Source organism: Solanum pennellii, chromosome 9, assembly GCF_001406875.1.
Source record: "Solanum pennellii chromosome 9, SPENNV200".
Lineage (NCBI taxonomy): Eukaryota > Viridiplantae > Streptophyta > Magnoliopsida > Solanales > Solanaceae > Solanum > Solanum pennellii.
The window spans coordinates 33,710,594-33,716,740 of record NC_028645.1 but is presented as its reverse complement, the minus strand read 5'-3'; positions in this window follow the sequence as shown (position 1 = coordinate 33,716,740).

Sequence of the window (6,147 nt, the reverse complement as noted above, 5' to 3'; positions counted from 1 at the left end):
CAGAGGCTGCAAAAGATAGTTATATTCTTGAGGAAATGGGAGTACAAAACTTCAGATGCAGGAAATTGAGAAGGATTAAACAACCTCCTTGACTGGTTCACTAGTACAATTTTACCTTATAACATATATTATGTCTTGTATAAATATAGATTTGTGTAATGCCTAGTTATCGGATTAATTGTCAAATCTATATCTTGTATGGTATAATTGTTGTTGCAGGTAAAAAGAAAGCAGAAGTATTAAGGAAGAAAGCAATACTAAGTAGTATCTATACAGAAGTTACTATATCTACAGAGTCAACAAAAGAAGGTGAAAAGCTACAGCAAAGTTGAGAAAAGCTATACAAATTCATGCTGATTTTGAATTTTGAATAGTTTTTTTTCAATAGATTTTGTCTTTTCAATTTATTTGTAAAAGGGAGGGTCTCCTTATTTATGTTTTCTTAGAAAATTTGTATTAGGAGAGGAGTCCTCTCTAGATACTTAGTATTTCAATAGTTTACATCTCATGTATGAGGTTGAGTTGACTAACCTTTGTAGGTAAGTCAATTCTATACCCTCCATAGGATAGAAGGTAAGGTTTATGCCCCCCTTCTTTTAATTCCTTGTTTCTATCAATGATAAGGAATGGGGGTGTTGCTCAGCCCCTGACCCACCACAAGGGTCGATTGTTAAAAAAAAGCCCAAAATATCAAAATCCAAACATTGAATACTAAACTATAGATTTTAAACCTCAAATTCAACACCCTAACCCATAGAACCTAAAAAAACTACACCCTAACCCTAATCCTAACTATAACCCTAACCTTAACCCTGAATCATAAGTCCAAAATACAAAAACCCAAAAATTAAACACTAAACCATTGATTTTAAATCTCAAATCCTAAAGCACAAACCCTAGAACCTAAAAAAAAACTAAACCCTAACCCTAAACCATTAACCCGAAACCCCAATCCCAAAATACAAAAAACCAACATTAAACACTAAACAATAGATTTTAAACCAAAAATCCCAAAACTCAAAACCTAAACCTAGAAAAAACCCTAAACCATAACCCCTATCTTATCCCTAACACTAACCCTAACCCTAATCCTAACCGTATCCTTAACCCTAACCCTAAACCCTATACCCTAAACTCAAAGCCAAAAATACAAAACCCCTAACATTAACACTAAACCATAGATATTACAACTCAAATCCTTAACCCCCAAACCCTAAAACCTAAAAATAACATTAACCCTAACCCTAACTCTACAATAAATCTTATACCCCAAACCCAGAACACCAAAACCTAAACAATTAACGCTAAACAATTGATATTAAACCTCAATTCTACACCTTAAACAAAAAAATCTCAAAGAACCCCAAACCCTAACCTTAATCCTAACCCTAACCTTAACCCTAATCCTAACTCTAAATCATAAATCTGAAACCCAAAGCCCAAAATACCAGAACTTAATCATTAAATACTAAACAACAGATTTTAATCCTCAAATGTTAAACCCTGAACCATTTAAAAGAAAAACTACACCATAACCTTAAACCCTAAGTCAAAAAAGAACCCAAGTCCAAAATATGAAAACTCAGACATTGAACACTAAACCGTTGATTTTAAACCTCATATCCTAAACCACAAATCCTAAAACCTAAAAAAAACTAAACCCTAACCCTAACACAAACCCTAACCCTAACCTTTACTCTAACCCTAATCCTAAACAATTAACCAAAAACCTCAAACCTTAAAAATACCAACACCCAAACATTAAAAATTAAACCATAGAATTTAAACTGAAAATCCTAAACCCCAAAACTTAATACCTAATAAAAACACTAAACCCTAACGCTAACCCTATCCTTAATCCTAACCTTAAACCCTTAAATGTAAACCCTAAACCCAAAGCCCAAAGTACCAAAACCCTAACACTAAACACTAAACCACATATATTACAACTCAAATCCTTAACCCCAAACCCAAAAACCTAAATAAACAACATAAACCCTAACCCTACAATAAATTCTAAACCCCAAGCCCAATATACAAAAATCATAACATTAAACACTAAACCATTGATATTAAATCTTAAATCCTAAACCCTCAATCTAAAAACTTCTAAAAATCCAAAACCCTAACCCTAACCCTAACCCTAACCCTAACCCTAACCCTAACCTTAACCCTAAACCTAAACCTAAACTCTAAACACGAAACACTAAGCCCAAAATACCAAAATCCAAACATTAAATACCAAACCATAGATTTTAAACCTCAAATGTTAAACCCTAAACCATAAAACCTAAATAAAACCTACACCCTAACCCTAATCCTAATCCTAACTCTAACCCTATACACTAAACCCTAAACCCTAAGACAAAAAAAATCCTAAGTGCAAAATACGAAAACCCAAACATCAAACACTAAACCAAAGATTTAAAACCGCAAATCCTAAACCATAAAAAAACCTAAAACTTAACCCTAAACCCTAACCCTAACCCTAACATAAACCATTCACCCAAATAATTAAGTCCAAAATACCTAAACCGAAACATAAACACTAAACCGTAGAGTTAAACAAAAAATCCTAAATTCCAAAACCTAAAAGCCAAAAAAAACCTAAACCCTAACCCTATTCCTATCCCTTACACGAACCCTAACACTAACCCTATCTCTATAACCTATACCTTAAATCCAAAAGCACAAAATACCAAGACCCTAACATTTAGCACAAAACCATAAATACTAAAACTCAAATCCTTAACCCCAAACCCTAAAACCTAAAAAATAAATCAAACCCTAACCCTAACCCCAACCCAACCATAAATCCTAAACCCCAAGCCCAAAATACCAAAACCCAAACATTAAACACTATGTCATGGACATTAAACCTTAAATCCTAAACCCTAAACCCTAAACCCAAAAACCTAAAAAAAAACCTAACCGTAATCCTAACCCTAAATCTAAACCATTAACCCGAAACTCTAAGCCCAAAATATCAAAACCCAAACATAAAATACTAAAGCATAGATTTTAAATCTCAATTGCTAAACCCTGAACCATAAAACCTAAAAAAAAACCTACATCCTAACCCTAATCTTAGTCCTAACCCTAATTCGTAAATCTTAAGTCCAAGAAAAAAACCCTAAGTTCAAATTACGAAAAACAAACATTAAACATTAAACAATAGATTTTAAATCGAAATCCTAAACCCCAAATCCTATAACCTAAAAACTCCTAAACCCTAACCCTAACCCTAACCTTAAACTTAACCCTACCCTTAACCATTAACCCAAAACCCCAAGCCCAAAATACCAAAACCCAAACATTAAACATAAACCATAGTTTTTAAACCAAAAATCCTAAACCCAAAAAACAAAAAAAAAAAGCTCAACGCTAATCCTGACCGTATCCCTAACTGGAATTCCAGCCCTAACCCTATCCTTAACTCTAACCCTAAACCCTATACCCTAAACTCAAAGCCATAAATACCAAAACCCTAACGTTAACCACTTAACCAATGATATTACAACTCAAATCCTTAACCCCAAATCCTAAAACCTAAAAGCAACCTAAACCCTTACCGTAATTCTAACATCAAGCCTAACCCTAACCCTATGATAAACCCTAAACCTCAAGAACAAAATACCAAAACCAAAACAATAAATACTAAACTATTGATATTAAACCTCACATTCTGCACCCTAAACAAAAAAAATATAAAAGAACCCAAAACCCTAACCCTAACCTTAACCCTTACCCTAGTTCTAAACCATAAACCCAAAACCTTAAGCCCAAAATACCAAAAACCAAACATTAAATACTAAACAATAGATTTTAAACCTCAAATGCTAAACCCTGAACCATATTTTTTTAAAAAAAACTACACCATAACCCTAAACCCTAAGTAAAAAAAAAACCCAAGTCCAAAATACGAAAACCTAGACATTAAACACAACCATAGATTTTATACCTCAAATCCTTATCACAAACCCTAAAACCTAAAAAAAACTAAACCCTAACCCTAACCATAACCCGAACCCTAACCTTTATCCTATCCTAACTCTAACCCTAATTTTAAACTCAAAGTCGAAAATACCAAAACCGTAACATTGAACACTAAACTATAGATATTACAACTCAAATCCTTAACCCAAAACCCTAAAATCTACAAAAACTAAACCCTAACCCTGACCTTAAACCTAACCCTTACCGTTAACCTAAAACCACAAGCCCAAAATACCAAAACCAAAATATTAACCACTAAACAATAAATATTTTACCAAAAATCCTAAACTCTAAAACCTAAAACCTATAAAAACCCTAAAACCCTGACCCTAACACTAGGCCTAACCCTTTCCTTAACCTTAACCGTAAACCCAATGCCCAAAATACCAAAACCCTAACATTAAACACTAATTGATAGATATTACAAATCAAATAACCCCAAACCCTAAAACTTAAAAAACAACTTAAAACCTAACCGTAACCCTAACTTTAACCCTAAGACCAACACTACCACAAAACACTAAACTCAAAGCCCAAAATACAAAAACCCAAATATTAAACACCGAACAATAGATTATAAACCTCAAATGCTAAACCCTAAATCATAAAACCTAAAAATAACCTACACCCTAAACCTAAACACTAAGTCCAAAAAAAACCTTAGTCCAAAATATAAAACCCATACATTAAACACTAAACCATAGATTTTAAACCTTAAATCCTAAACCACAATCCCTAAAACCTAAAAACAAACAAACTAAACCCTAAGCCTAACCCTTAACCATTAACCCAAAACCCCAATCCCAAAATCCCAAAACCCATACATTAATCACTAAACCAAAGATTTTAAACCGAAAATCTAAAATCCAAAAACTAAAACTTAAAAAAAACCACTACACCCTAACTCTAACCCTATCCCTAAAATGAACCCTAACCCTAACCTATCTTTAACCTTAACCCTAACCCTAAACATAAATCATTCGCCCAAAAAATTAAACCCAAAGTACCTAAATCGAAACAATAAACACTAAACCATAGATTTAAACCAAAAATCCTAAACTCCAAAACCTAAAACCCAAAAAACACTAAACCTTAACCATATTCCTATCCCTAACACGAACCCTAACACTAACCCTATCCCTAAACCCTATAAGCTAAATCCAAAGCACAAAATACCAAAACCCTAACATTTAAAACATAACCATAGATATTAAAACTCAAATCCTTAACCCTAAACCCTAAAACCTAAAAAATAACCTAAACCTTAACCCTAACCCTAACCCAACCATAAATCCTAAACTCCAAGCAGAAAATACAAAACCCAAACATTAAACACTAAGCCATTGACATTAAACTTTAAATCCTAAACCCTAAATACAAAAATCTAAAAAAAATCTAACCTTAACCCTAACCCTAACCCTAACCTTAACCCTAACCCTAACTCTAAATCATAAACCCAAAACCCTAAGCCCAAATTATCAAAACCCAAACATAAAATACTAAACCACAAATTTTAAACCCAAACAATAATATTAAACATTTTTTTAAAAACCTACACCCTAACCATAAACCCTAAGTCCCAAAAAAAGAAGAAGCTAAGTCCACAATCTGAAAACCAGACACTAAACACTAGACCATAGATTTTAAACTTCAAATCCTAAACCACAAACCCTAAAACATAAAAGAAACTAAACCATAACCCTTACCCAAACCCAAAACCTAACCCTAACCCTAACCCTTAACCATTTACCCAAAACCCCATGCCCAAATTACAAAAACCCAAACATTAAACACTAAACCATATATTTAAAATCGAAAATCCTAAACCCCAAAATTAAAAACCTAAAAAACACTAAACCCTAACCCTAACCTTATCCATAACACAAACCCTAACCCTAACCCTATCCTTAACCTTAACCCTAACCCCTAACCCTCAACCCAATAACCAAAATACCAAAACCCTAACATTGAACACTAAATCATAGATATTACAAGTCAAATGTTTAACCCAAACCTTAAAACTAAAAAAATAACTTAAACCCTAACCCTAACCCTAACCTTAACCCTAACCCTAACCCTAACCCTAATCAATTAACCCGAAACCCCAAGCCTAAAATACCAAAGCCTAATTAGTTCTCTCTCTAACTTATC